The sequence below is a fragment of the Enhydra lutris genome, unplaced genomic scaffold, assembly GCF_002288905.1.
Source record: "Enhydra lutris kenyoni isolate GAN:26980312 unplaced genomic scaffold, ASM228890v2 scaffoldscaffold5, whole genome shotgun sequence".
Lineage (NCBI taxonomy): Eukaryota > Metazoa > Chordata > Mammalia > Carnivora > Mustelidae > Enhydra > Enhydra lutris.
This window is the reverse complement of record NW_019154089.1, coordinates 7,339,770-7,355,185: the sequence shown is the minus strand read 5'-3', so window position 1 is coordinate 7,355,185 and position 15,416 is coordinate 7,339,770. Positions and strand designations below refer to the sequence as shown.

At 41.0% G+C, this 15,416-nt stretch overlaps 1 protein-coding gene across 2 annotated transcripts in view; it reads right to left on the bottom strand.

Moving 5' to 3' along the window:
- LOC111140846 (AF4/FMR2 family member 4) overlaps positions 1-750 on the bottom strand; it is a 106,980-nt gene extending 106,230 nt beyond the window's left edge. The window contains exon 1 of one of the 2 annotated variants that reach the window (XM_022493061.1): positions 440-750. The gene's annotated coding sequence lies outside the window, so the exon portion shown is untranslated. The remainder of the gene's footprint in view (positions 1-439) is intronic. The other variant, XM_022493059.1, reaches the window with a different exon arrangement.
- Between the last annotated feature and the right edge of the window lie 14,666 nt (positions 751-15,416).

Sequence of the window (15,416 nt, the reverse complement as noted above, 5' to 3'; positions counted from 1 at the left end):
GGGGGTGGGGGGAGACGTGCGCAGGATCGCGAGAAGGAAAGCGAGAACTAGTTGGGTAATGATAGCTAGAATCTGGGCCTATTTTCTCTTTAACTAGAAATAACTTCCCATTGAAGAGGGTATTAAAAAGTAACAAATCAGTCGCTGGAATTTCTGAGGGAAGGAATGGATTAAGAAACGAAAGCTTAGAGGAGAAACGGCGAAAAGAGGGATTTCTGGGAATTTTTGTTAGGATGGGTTAGCCTTATATTTTTTTTTTGTCCGAGGGCGGGGGAGGAGGGGCGGTGAAACGGAAAAAAGAGAGGCGAAGCCGGGTCGAGCTGCCCAGGCCTGGAAGATCTCCCCGAGCCCCCAGGCGGACCCGGTTCTCCGTCTCCCCACCCCCACCCGGCGGCCAAACCAGGCCCGGCCCTCAGTCAGTTCCGTCGGCCCCTCTCACCTCCAATCCCTACTCCGCTAGGCCCGAACCATCTCCCAGCTGCGGCAGCGGCGGCACCCGGCCTGCACCTTCACCGGACGCGCATTCGAGCCCGCCCGGGGGGCGGCGACAGGCTGCCAAGGGCGAGGGGCTCCGGGCGGCGGCGAAGGTTCGGGAGGTCTGGAAAGGAGCAGGCGGGGGCGGCAGCGACGCGCCTCACACGGAACAGGCGGAGGTCCCGCCCCGCTCCATGACGGTCGGGCCCAGCCCGGGACGGCCGACTGAGGCGGCAGGGGCGGGCCGACGAGGACCTGGCACCGGGATCCCCGCCCCGTCCGCTGGAGGCGGCGGCGGCGACGGCGACTCAGCTCCCGCAGCCAGGACTGTGACTGACGCAGCGGCCGTGCCACCCATGTGACCAGGACCGGGCGGGGGCGAGGCGTCACGTGGCGACGCCGCGCCCCTCCCCGCCAGAAAAGCTGGGGGCTGCGGGGCCGCGGGGCCTGCAGTGACGGGAGGCGACACGGGTCGGACGACCCAGGACAGGCGGAAGCACCGGCCCGGGTGGCCTAGGCCCGAGTTCCTGGGCCCCGTGGCCGCGGGGCGCAGGGCAGTCGGGCAGGACCCGGCCTGCAGATCACACCCTCCTGTGCACGTAGCCGCTACCGAGGTTCGGAAGGGCGGGGACGGGCCTAGCCGGATCTACCGGTTCTGGGGCTCAGGTGACGGGGCTCAGACTGTCCGCCCCTGGCCGGGGTCTAACCGAACCCTGAGCCCCCTAGACCGGCTTCCTGGTGCTGACGTCGATGCCCCGAGTCCAGCAGCCCTCAACAGGTCGGCAGAGAAAGGAAGTCTCCGAGGACTCACGCGGGGAGGATGCTAGGAACCTCCCTTGAACTTCTCCCATGAAGCCTCGCCAACCCTTTTTTGTTCGTCATCGAAACGTTTTCTGCCACTAATACTGTTCTTCAGAATATCATTTTCAACACTTTCCTTCATCTCTTAACATCCTGCCACTCAGGGCAAGCTGTAATTTAATTGAGAGTAAAATAATGGCTACAGACCAGGCAGGATTTTCTAAGGGTCTCACAGAACCCAGTCTGGTAACTGTTCAGAGAAACTACCTCCGGCTCATCATTTGAAAAACACTTTATAATCTCCTGCCTATTACCTGTTTTTTTTCCCTCTGTGAAGAAGCCTCAGGAAGCTGCGTTGTTTTGTTTACTTTCTACTAACTTTAAGAAAAAAGCATTTTAAAGATTGCTTTTGATAAGGTTCAAGGTTTTTGAGGAGCTTTGTGATAAACTATTATAGGGAATGTGCGTATGAAAATATTTTTATCAGCCCTAACAAATGGTAATTCACCAGCATCCATAGAAGTATAATTTTTTTAAAATTCTGAATTGACCACCTATTATTTTTTAAGCTTCACTGTATATATCTGTATAGATTTTATCTATATGTGTCTATAAAATGAACAAGTGTATTAATTCAAAATCCAAAAAGGACTATGATGAAATAGAATGAAAAATAATTCCCGCTCCCATCCTTGCCCTTCAACTACCATAGTCCTGGAGGCAATCATTTAGCATTTCCTAATGTATCCCTCCCAAGAGATGTTACAAATAAACATGATAATAGTTATACTTCTTTTTACAGGAAAGATAATGTACTATATATACTGTTAAGTTCCTTCCTTTTTTCTCTTAAAATAGCCTGGATATTCTTCACTATTGATGTGGGGCCACAAGCAAGCAGTCCAGAATTCTTGAGACATTTTTGGTGCAAAAAGGTGCTTACAGGGGCACCTGGGTGGCCCAGTGGGTTAGAGCCTCTGCCTTCTGCTCGGGTCATGATCCCAGGGTCCTGGGATCAAGCCCCACATCGGGCTCTCTGCTCAGCGGGGAGCCTGCTTCCTCCTCTCTCTCTCTGTCTGCCTCTCTGCCTACATGTGATCTCTGTCTGTCAAATAAATAAATAAAATCTTAAAAAAAAAAAAAAAAAAGGTGCTTACATTATAGCACCAGAACAGGAGCTGTGGGCAGAAGGAGCTGCACTTTTGCTGAATGAAGCCAGTCAGTGGTTATCTGCTTAGAGCTCAAGGGGGAAGGGATGTGCAGCAAGTATTAGATTATAAATGTCTTCCTCGAAATTCTACTGGTAAAACTAGTTTTGGAAGATTTCTCTGGTGCTTATGGTTCAGCCTGATACTTACTATCAGTGAGCTTTACAGGCAGTCATGAGACCCTTTAAGAATGTAACAATCAGCCCATGTTTGATCCTTATCTAAACTGTGGAGGCTATAGGTCACCTCTCTGGGCTAAAGGTGAACATTTTTCTGCTTCTATACATCATCGCATATCACTGCATAAAAAACTGCTTCATTCTTCCTAGTGCAGTATAATTTTCCATTGTATGCAAATATCATATTTAATCAGTCGCCTGTGGGTGGACATTTAGATTGTTGCCAAGCCAATATTATCACAAACTAAGCAGCAACTGATAACTAATTACACCACACAAAGGGAAACTATACCAATAAATCCTTAGACTGGAAGCTTTAGATCAAAAGGTATTTTTAATTTTGGTAGATATTGCAAAGTTATTCTCCATAGAAGTTGCGCCAATTTTATTTGCTTTCTTTCAAATTTTGCCTGGGAAGATTTACAAGGCTATATTGGGAGAGAGTAGGGATGATAAGGGGTAAGAGAAAGATTATCACTTTATACCATAATTAAAGAAGTATTAAGATGCAAATTGATATTAAACAAACTTTACAAGAAGGTTCCTTTACTTATTTTGGAATAAATTGTTTGGCTAACCAAATGATGAGATGCTTTTTGTCCTGTAAAGGATCATGATAACCTTTCACTATAAAGTGAGCAACTTACTTAAAAAACAGAAAAGAGGGATTGAGAGTAGAAAATGAAGACTTTTCGGTGCCTGGGTGGCTCAGTCAATTAAGCGTCTACCTTAGGCTCAGGTCATGATCCTAGCGTCCTGGGATGGAGTCCCATGTCTGGCTCCCTGCTCAGTGGGGAGTCTGCTTCTCCCTCTGCCCCTCCTCCCACTAGTTCTCTCAATCTCTCTCTCACATACATAAATAAAAATCTTTTTCAAAAAATGGAGGCTTTTCCTTGGCATTATTCCGCAAATAAGAATTTTCTTCCCTACCAGCAGTGAAAGAAAAATTCCTAGAATTGTTTCTCAATACATAACATTTTAAAGCTCTTATCATTTTATTTGATCAGATGCACCCATTTTTTTAAGATTTTATTTATTTATTTGACAGACAGACCACAAGTAGGCAGAGAGGCAGGCAGAGAGAGGAAGGGAAGCAGGATCCCCGCTGAGCAGAGAGCCTGATGTGGGGCTCTATCCCAGGACCCTGGGATCATGACCTGAGTGGAAGGCAGAGGCTTTAACGCACTGAGCCACCCAGGCGCACCCAGATTCATCCATTTTAACAGTGAACTTTCTCTATTTTTATGTTCCAGAATGTAAGTCAACTTCACAAAATGGAGAAATAGTAGAAAATACCAACCAGAGCTGTAAGAAAAAAAAACCTCAAAGAAATAGATGATTGTTATATTTACATGCAAGATTTTAACAAAGTATTCAATATATATTGTTCTGTAGCAGTTCTGAGTAGAGTTCTGGTTTTTAAGTTTTTTTTAAAGATTTTATTTATTTATTTGACAGAGAGAGAGAGAGAGAGATCACAAGTAGGCAGAGAGGCAGGCAGAGAGAGCGGAAGCAGGCTTCCCGCCGAGCAGAGAGTCCAACGCGGGGCTCGATCCCAGGACCCAGAGATCATGACCCGAGCTGAAGGCAGAGGCTCAACCCACTGAGCCACCCAGGCGCCCCTGGTTTTTAATATTTTTATTTTTTTAAATTTTCAGAGGGGGGAGGGGCAGAGGAAGAGGGAAGGTGGGGGGGCAAAGGGAGAAGGAAAGGGGAGAAGCAGAGGGAAAGGAAGAGAGAATCTTAAGCAGGCTCCAACCCCAGCGCAGAGCCCAACTCAGGGCTCCATCTCACGACCCTGAGATCATGACCTGAGCTAAAATCAAGAGTCAGACAATCAACTGAGCTGCCCAGGCACCCGGAGTTCTGCTTTTTTTAGTCATTTTTTGAGATATAATTCACATACAATAAAATGCATCCTTCTTAATGAGTTCAGACAAATGTGTACAGTTGTGTAACTACCACCATAATCAGGACATATAACATTTCCATTACACTAAAACATTCCCTCATTCTCCTTTGTAGTGAACACTTCACCTCAGCCCCAGTTCCTGGCAACCACTGGTATGCTTTCTTCCCCTATTCTTTTACCATTTCCAGACTATAACATAAATGGAATCATACAATTTGTAGCCTTTTAAATCTCTCTTATTTCACTTAGCATAATGCCTTTGAGATTCATCCACTGTCATTGCATGTATCGGTAATTTATTCCCTTTTATTGCTGAGTGGCAATCTATTATATGGCTTTAACATAGCTTGTTCATCCCTTCATTAGTTGAAAGACATTTGAGTTTCCAGTTTGTAGTGATTATGAATAAAGCCGATATAAACATCTATGTGCAAAGTTTCATTCAGGCTTTAAATTTATGGTTTTTTAAAATTAATGTTTTTTTTAGAAAAAATATTTCATTTTTAAGTAATCTCCACACCCAATGTGGGGTTTGAACTCACAACCCCAAGATCAAGAGTTGTATGCTCTACTGAGCCAGCCAGGTGTCCCTAAAATTATTTTCTAAGAGTCACATCTAGGTTTAGGAAATACCACATCACAACTTCGACATAAATATTTCATATTATTTTAGAAGCTTAAAGTTTATTCATTATCAGACATTTATTAAACATCTGTATATAGCAGGTACCATTCTAGGCACATGGATAAAACCATTGTCAAATTCCCCTCCCAAAAAATACCACCCAAACAATATGGTGATAAGGCAAAACTTTGCTTATTGTTTACTGGTAAGAGGGATCAGTACTTTGACAGTCTCAGTAACATTTCCAAGAGGGAAGGTTTTGGGGTCTGGTTTAAGAGGGCTCTTCAATCAGGAGGTTTTATTAGGATTTGGTGACAATCATGACATAATAGGTTAGGATTAGTAGACACAGCAAAGTAAGGGGGTTTTAAGAGTCTTGGAGAGTGTATTAGTTATTATTGCTGCTCTAACAAACTACTATAAAGTTAGGAGCTTAAAATTGCACAAATTTATCATCTTATAATTTTGTAAGTCCGAAGTCTGACACTGATCTTGCTGGGTTAAGACCAAGTTGTTGGCAGACTGAATCCTTCCGGACACTCTAGGAGACAATCCCTTTCTTTGCCTTTTCCAGCTTGGAGAGGCTATCCACATCCTTTGGCTTATAGCCCCTTTCATCTTCGGAGTCAGCAATTGCTGGGTGAGTACTTTCCTAAATCACATCACTCTGACTTTCTCTTCTGCCCCCTCTTCTACTTTTGAGAACCCCTGTGATTACTGTGGGCCAACTCAGATAATCCAGAAAGATCTATTTTAAGGTCGACTGAATTAACAACTTAATTCTACCTCCCACCCTATATCCCTTTGTCCTATAACACAGCATATTCAAAGCTTCGAGGGATTAGTACATGGACAACTTTGGGGGGCTGCTATTTTGTTTAGCACAGTGTACACAGTCATTTAAAGTCATCTACTGAAAAAATAGAAAAGATTCAGCACTAAGAGATAAAAAAAAGTTAAAAAATAAAGTTATCTACTGAAAAGTTGAGCAGTCTGATGTTCATTTAAATAGGATTTTGAGGGGTCCCTGGGTGGCTCAGTGGGTTAAAGCCTCTGCCTTCATCTCAGGTCATGATCCCAGCATCCTGGGATCAAGCCCTGCATCGGGCTCCAGGGAACCTGCTTCCCTCCTCCTTCTCTGCCTGCCTCTCTGCCTACTTGTGATCTCTGTCAGTCAAATAAATAAGTAAAATAAAATATATAAATATATATTTATAATATATAAATAAAATAAAATTTAAAATATATAAATAAAATAAATAAGTAAAGTGTTTTTTTTTTAAAGATTTATTTATTTATTTGAGGGAGACAGTGGGTGTGCATGCTCGTGTGAGTGGGGGAAGGGCTGAGGGAGAGAATCTTCAAGCAGACTCTCCATTGAGTGTGGAGCCCTATCTCCGAACCCATGAGGTCATGACTTGAGCTGAAACCAAGAGTCAGTCGCTCAAGTGACTGAGTCATCGAGGCCCCCCAGTGCTAAATACTTTCAATGTGTTATTTCATCTTCCCAACCTTTTCATCTCTGTCTTGTCCACTACCACCATGACACTGAAAACACTCACCAAGAACGCCAACAATGACCACATTGCCAAATTCAAAAGTTGAATCTTTGTCTTTACTTTACTGACATTTAATACAGCTGACCATTTTCCCTGGTTTGAAACACTTCTGTATTTTTTAGAGATGCCCCACTCTTGAATTTCTCTCTAAACCCCCTGGCTGCTACTTTTCAGGCTCATTTGCAGAAGATCCTTTACCTTTTTCTGACTTCTGAATACAAGTGCCCTAAGACTTGGTTTTGAACTCTTTCACTGGAGAGATCCAGAGATGGCCAACATTTTCTATAAAGGCAAGAGAGTAAATAGCTTAGGCTTTGCAGGCCAAGCAGCAAAATCAAGTATTTTATGTAGGTATATAACAATAGATTTAATTTTTTCCATTAATTTTTTTAAGTTTTTTTTTTAAGATTTTATTTATTTATTTGAGAGAGAGATCACAAGTAGGCAGAGAGGCAGGGGGAAGCAGGCTCCCCACAAAGCAGAGAGCCCGATGCGGGGCTCGATCCCAGGACCCCGAGATCATGACCTGAGCCGAAGGCAGAGCCTTAACCAACTGAGCCACCCAGGCGCCCCTATTAATTTTTTTGATAAAATTCAAAATATAGTGATTGATTAAGCTTTGTAATTCAAGTCTACTAATGAGGATAGTAATTTTTCTTTTTTGGCAGGGGGTGAAGATAACATTTCACTTGATTGGGATTCAGAATTAATGTTTCCTGTCACCAGAAGTGCATTCAGGGGTGCCTGGCTGGTTCAGGTGGTAGAGCATAGGAATCTTGATCTTGGGGTCTTGAGTTCAAACCCCATGTTTGGTGTTTGGTGTTTAGAGCTTACATTTTTTAAAAAAGTGCTTTCAAATGCTGATCTGTTAATGCTAATCTGTAATGAAATTCTATTTCACTTTTGAAAACATCTTTTCACACAGATGGGTACTGCCAAATACTAATATCAATCTGTTGGCATGTGATATTAATTAAGAATAGGCATGTCTTGGGGTGCCTGGGTGGATCAGTCTGTTAAGCATCTGCCTTTGGCGCAGGTCCTGATCCCAGAGTGCATGCTCATTCTCTCTTTCTAATAAATAAAATATTTTAAAAAAAAGGCATATTCATTTCTTGGAAAAAAAAATGTATAGAATTTCACTAAGTTCTTTTCTTGATGTATTCCTTAGGACAAATCATTACCTTGAAGGGCAATCACCTCTAATTGAAGATTGAATGGGAGATCCTCAGTTGTATAAATAGGTGGATTTTGAAATATAAAAATTTCCTTTACATCTGAAGTGAAGTCCAGAAAACACTGTAGGCACTGAACTCAGAAAAGATATACGCAGCAAATTTATGTGGTAATGCACATTTTACTTCTCACTGTAACTTTTGACAGCACAGGAAGTGTGTGAAGCAATTTACATCATTTGTCTTCAAAAAAAGTTATTGTTGCTGAAATAACTTCACTGCGGTAAAAGTTTTCACGTATGAACAGTTTGCCTTGTAATTCCAGGTTGAACTCATTAAGACGCAACACTGACTCTTCAGTAAAAGCTAATTTCCAAATTATTTCATGTTCAACAGTAGATGAAGGCAATTCTCATTCATAAAAACTTCTGTCTCATGTTATTCATGATCACCAAAAGGTGGAAGCAACCCAAGTGTCCATCGATGAATGAACCGATAAGTAAAATGTGGTATACTCATACAAGAGCTTATTACTCAAACTTAAAAGGAAGAAAACTCTGACACATGCTGTAACATGGATGAAACTTGAGGATGTTATGCTCAGTGAAATAAGTCAGTCTACAGAACAGACAAATACTGTAATATTCCAGTTCTATGAGTACCAAGACTAGTCAAATTCGTAAAGACAAAAGGTAGAATGGTGGTTGCCAGGATATCGGAGAGGGGGAGAATAGGAACTTTGTTTCATGGGTATAGAGTTTCTGTTTCTCATGATGAGATGAGTTTTGCCGATGGATACTGAAGATGGTGGTGATGGTTTCACAACAATGTGCATGTACTTAACACCACTGAAATGGTCACTTGAAAATGGTTAGAATGTTAAATTTTAGGTTTTACTATTTTACCATCATTTAAAAAAATTTCCATCCATGTTCTGAGCTCCAACAATCACGACTATACTTTAACCCCTACTAAGCCATGAAACTAGTGTGGCAGAGTCAGGATAACCAGGTTTATTTCTGAAAGAAATTCCTGGAACTCATGATGGTTAAATCTAAGGGATCAAATGAAGTTCATTGTTGACACCATTGGTTCAATAACATGTGATAAATTCAAATGTTTGTCCTAAGGCTTTAGACGCCTTACATTTTCAAAAACTTTATAAATCTGTTCAACCGAATTTTTTCTGCTTCTCACATATTAGTACATTGTAACACATCTTATCCCACTCAACCTCCAGTTGTAGTGAATTAGTGTTTCCTCAATTTCTTTGAAAATATTTTCACACATAGAAAATATTCTCACAGACTAGTCTTAGAGGCTAATTCTTTGGTCACTTCCAAATCAACATTGAGGGGCGCCTGGGTGGCTCAGTGGGTTAAAGCCTCTGCCTGCGGCTCAGGTCATGATCCCAGAGTCCTGGGATCGAGCCCCGCATCGGGCTCTCTGCTCGGCGAGGAGCCTGCTTTCTCCTCTCTCTCTGCCTGCCTCTGCCTACTTGTGATCTCTCTCTCTGTCAAATAAATAAATTAAATGTTTAAAATAAATAAATAGGGGCACCTGGGTGGCTCAGTGGGTTGAAGCCTCTGCCTTCGGCTCGGGTCATGATCTCAGGGTCCTGGGATCGAGCCCCGCATCGAGCTCTCTGCTCAGCAAGGAGCCTGCTTCCCTCTCTCTCTCTCTCTCTCTGCCTACTTGTGATCTCTGTCTGTCAAATGGATAAATAAAATCTTAAAAAAAAATTAAAAAAAATTTTTTTAAATAAATAAATTAAATAAATAAATAAATAAACATTGATTCCTTGAATAAACACCTGACAGTATGGCATAACATCCCTGGGCTTATCAAGAGTTGAAGACAACATGGATTAATAGAATTGAGAAACTATAAATAATTCCTAACACTTATCATCAGTTGGTTTTCCACATGGCTTCCGAGGTAATACAATAGGCAAGCAATACTCTTTTCAACAAAGAGTACTGGGACAACAGCATATCCATATACCAAAGAATGAATTTGGACCCCTACTTTTTGCCATATACAAAAATTAGCTCAAAATGAATCAAAGATCTAATTTTAAGAGCTAAAACTGTAAAACTCTTAAAGAAAACATAGGCATAAGTTTTAAGACTTGGATTAGGCAATAGTTTATTAGAAAGGTGTGATATTGTGATTTATAATTTAAATGTGTATTTATATGTGAATGGCCAAATGTATTTCTTATATATTTGGTGCTTGTGCACAATTTCTGGCTCACAGCTTCCAAAACCCTTGGGATTCCCTAAGTGCTGAGAGTGATAAGTCGTCTTTTATTTATTAATAAGGTGACTTCTGGGATTCACCTAAGGATGGAGACTGACTACCAGGAAGACCAACTATGTGATTGGAAGGTTGAAACTATAGTCCCATTCACAACCCCTTACTCCCCAACCTCCCAGAAGGGAAAAGGTTGATTATGCCAGTGGCCAGTTACTTAATCAATCATGACTATGCAATGAAGCCTCCATGAAAACCAAAAGGTACTGGTTCTGAGAGCTTCTGGGGGAGAATTACATACATGGAGAGGGTGTGGAAGCTCTGTGCACTTTCCCCATACCTTGCTCTGTATATCTCTTCATCTGCATGTTGAGTCATATCCTTTATCATATCCTTTAATAGACCAGTAAACACAACTATTTCCCTGAGTTCCGTGAGCTAAGGAGGAGGTTATTTAGAACCTCCACAATCTGTAGCTGGTTGGTCAGAAACACAAGTTATAGCCTGGGGCTTGTGTCTGGCATCTGAAGTGGGGGATAGAAGGCATCTTGTAGGACTGAGCCCCTGAGTGTGTGGAATCTGATGCTATCTCTGGGTAGATAGTGTCAGAATTGAGCTGAATTCTTGGACATACACCAGGTATCCAAGAATGGCTTGGGGTTGGTGTGGGGGAACCCCTCCCATATTGGAATCGGGTCTAGGAAATTTAAAAGAATACAACACCAAAAAGACAAGCAGTGAAAGAAAAAAATAGACTTCTTCAACATTAAAAACTTTTGTACATCAAAGAACAGCATCAAGAAAATGAGAAGACAAGACAAATACCCTGTTTTTCAAAAGTAGGCAGAAGATCTGAATGAACATTTCTTTTTTTTTTTTTTTTAAGATTTTATTTATTTATTTGACAGGCAGAGATCACAAGTAGGCAGAGAGGCAGGCAGAGAGAGAGAGAGGAGGAAGCAGGCTCCCTGTGGAGCAGAGAGCCAGATGCGGGGCTCGATCCCAGGACCCTGGGATCATGAGCTGAGCTGAAGGCAAAGGCTTTAACCCACTGAGCTGCCCAGGTGCCCCAACATTTCTTTAAAGAAGATATGCAAATGGTCAATAAGCACATGAGAAGATGCTCAACATCATTAAGCCATTAGGGAAATGCAAATTAATAAAATTAAGAGCACACAATGTGACTAAATTGAATTTAAATAAAATTTTGAAAATAACAAAATTTAAAGATTTAAAAAATTAAAAAAAAAAAAACCCACAATGCAAAAGACACTACTTTATACTCATGAGGATGGCTATAATCAAAATGACAGATAATTACAAGTGTTGGTAAAATGTGGAAAAATTGGAACACTCGCAGATTGCTGTTGGGATTATAAAATGGTACAGCTGCTTTGGAAAACTGTCACTTCCTCAAAAGATTAAACATAAAGTTACTTTATGTCCCAGAAATTCCATTCCTCAGTATATATACAAGAGAATTCAAAACATATGTCCACACAAAAACTTGTACACAATGTTCATAGCAACATTACTTATAATAGCCAGAAGAAGGAAAACAATCCAAATGTCCAACTGGATGAATGGCTAAACAATGTGGTATGTCTAAACAATAGAATATTTATCATTTGGCAATAACAAAAATGAAATACTGATGCATGCTACTCTATAGATGAACTTTGACAATATTATGCTAAGTGAATGAAGTAGGCCACAAAGGACAATATATTATATAAATTCCATTTATATGAAATGTCCACAAAAGGCAAATCTAAAAACAGAAAGAGGGGAGCCTGGGTGGCTCAGTGGGTTGGGGCCTCTGCCTTCGGCTCGGGTCGTGATCTCGGGGTCTTGGGATCGAGCCCCGCGTCGGGCTCTCTGCTCGGCGGGGAGCCTGCTTCCCCCTCTCTCTCTGCCTGCCTCTCTGTGTACTTGTGATCTCTCTCTCTCTGTGTCAAATAAATAAATAAAATAAATAAATAAATAAATAAATAATAAAAACAGAAAGAGATTGGTGGTTACCAATGACTGGGTGGTTAGGAAAGAAATGAGTAAAAACTGCTGATAGATACAGGGTTTCTTTTTGGAGTGATAAAAATATTCTAAAATTTATTCTGGTGATGGTTGCACAACTCTGAATTACACTTTAAATGAGTAAATTGTATGGTATGATGATTACATCTCAACTATTATAAAAAATAGAGAGTCGAGGAAACCAGTTGACATCACTTACCTTGTTTCTTAATTGACTATTTTTTTTCTTAATTGATTATTGATGTTGGTCTCAATATCTTCTACTCTGAGCAACTGTTCTAATGGGAAGGCTAAACATCTTAAATAAGTTTATTTTCTCTGGATACAGTTCTTTGCTGCAATCAAACGTGATTTAATGAGCCTGCCATCAGTAAATGGCTTTCCTTGCTTGGATGACAAAGACTCACTTAAAAAACTTACTCTGGTTATAGCCTCCTTTTCTTTTTTTCTTTTTGTGAAGAAATTCAGCTGTCATGAGATAGCCCATTTAAAATTTCCTTTTTTTTCAAAAGACACTGCTTTCACTGGGGCGCCTAGGTGGCTCAGTGGGTTGAAGCCTCTGCCTTCGGCTCAGGACATGATCCCAGGGTCCTGGGATTGAGCCACGCATCACATAGGGCTCTCTGCTCAGCGGGGAGCTTGCTTCCTCCTCTCTCTCTGCCTGCCTCTCTGACTACTTCTGATCTCTCTGTCTCTGTCAAATAAATTAAAAAAAAAAATCTTTAAAAGATACTCCTTTCACTTCCATTACCCCTTTTTTTTTTTCAGATTATTTATTCATTTATTTGACAGAGAGAGAGAAAGAGAGAGAGAAAGGGAGAGAAAGAGAGAGAGATCACAAGTAGGCAGAGAGGCAGGCAGAGAGAGAGGGGGAAGCAGGCTGCCTGCTGAGCAGAGAGCTGAGCTGAAGGCAGAGGCTTAACCCACTGAGCCATCCAGGCACCCCCCATTTAAAATTTTCAATACCTTTTATGATTTAGCCTCAGAAGTCACATCAATGGCTATGGTATTCTATTGGTTGCATAAGTCAGGACTATTCAGTCTGGGAAGGGATGTACAAGGACATGAATATCAAAAGTCAGGAGTGATTGGAGTCCATTTTAGAGGCTGCCTACCACTATGTCCTTTTAACTGAATCAATAAAAAGCCACAGTGTCATCATTATTTTTCATTTCATAAAACATGTTTTGTTGTAATGATTCTAATGCAAATAGTAAGTAGTTAATACAAAGTTGCTCATGGCTCATAGTCTCCATATACCTATCACCCCCACCCCACCCCAGAAATGAAGTCCAAGTAAACGATTAAGGCAAATGAGAATACTAACAATCTTATTTATCATTTATTTATTCATCCTCTTAACAATTATCTACTGAATGCCTATTGTCTACCAGATAGCATTATAAGCATTCTAGACTGTAGAGGCAGTAGTGAACAAAACAGTTCTCGTTCTAATAGGGCTTCTATTTTAGTGAAGACACAGACACACAAATACACACCTATATATGATCAACTCTCAGGTATAAATACAAAGAGGAAAAAGGGAAAAGGGATAGAATGACTACAGATACTATTTTAGCTAGGTTGGCCAGGAAAAAAACTCTCAAAGGAGATGAATATTAAGGAAAAACTTAAACATGGTCTTTTAATAAATGTTCACTTTAAAACATATGAGCATTGGGGTTTTTAAATCATAATTACTGCATAACAAATGGCTCAAAACTTAGTGGCTTAAAAGAGCAGTAACCATTTATTATCTCACAAATTCTGTGGGTCAGGAATGCAGATATGGCTTTGGTAGGCAGCTCTGGCTTAGGGGTCTTTGAAGAGGTAGTAGTCATTGGAAGACTTAACTGGGGATGGAACATCTGACGTGGCTTGCAGGTTGCTGCTGGCTATCATATAGAAGATGCTGTTCCTTTCCACTGAGGTCTCTCTACAAGGCTGCCTAAGTATCCTCATACCAAGGAGTGAGTGTCTCAAGAGACAAGAGACAAGGCAGAAGCTGTTAATGCTTTTATGACCTAGCCTCTGAAGTCACACACTGTCACTTTTGTATTATTCACCTGGTCACGTAGATTAGCCCTGATTCACTGTGGGTAGGGACTACACAGGGCATTAATATCAGGAAATGTGGATCATTGCAAACCACTTAAGAGGGTGGTTATACCAATCCAAACCATCGTTTTCTCTCGTATGTGATTTTAAGCATTTCATGAGGGGAAAAAACCCATTAATGAACACCAAAATCAATTTTTTTATATTGGTCCAATTTCATTTCTAGTCTTTATTCACATGCATAACCTGTGTAAATTCACATTTATAGAACACTACCCAACAATGCTAGAATATACATTCTTTTCAAAGTACACTATGAAGGTACATTTACCAAGGTAGTCCATACTCCAGATCATAAAACAAGTCTCAGTAAGTGTAAAAGGATTCAGGCCAGGAATGCCTGTGTGGTTCTCTTGGTTAAACATCTGATGCATGACCTCAGGGTCATGGGATTGAGCCCAGAGTCTGCTTGAGTTTCTTTCCCCTCCCTGCCCCCTGCTCACACACCCTCTGTCCTTCTCTAAAATGAATAAATCTTAAAAAAAAAAAAAAAAAAAAAGTATGGGGGCGCCTGGGTGGCTCAGTCACTTGGCTGTCTTCAGCTCAGGTCATGATGCCAGGGTCCTGGGATCAAGCCCCACATCAGGCTCCCTCCTCGGTTGGGAGCCTGCTTCTCCCTCTCCCTTCCACTCTGCCTACTGGAGGTCTCTCTCTCTCTCTCTCTCTCTCTATCAAATAAATAAATAAAATCTTTAAAAAAAAAGTACAAAAACTAAGTATGGATTTTTGTTTGTAGGAAATTTTAATTTCTTTAAAAATATTGGGTATTCGAGTCATCTGTTTATCTTGGGTGAAACTTGTTAGTTTGGCTTTCAAGTATTTTTGTTTCAACTAATTTAAATGAATAAGTTATATATTCCCTTATAGTCTTTTTAATATCTGTGAAATCTACAGTGATGTCATCTCATTCCTAATACTGGTAATTTATACCTTCTTTCGTTCTATCCTGTGCAGTCTGGCTAGTGGTTTATCAATTTGACTGCTCTTCTTGTACAAGCATCTTTTGGATTTATTGACTTTCTCTGTTGTTTGTACCATTTTCCATTTCATTGGTTTCTGCTGTGATCTTCATTAT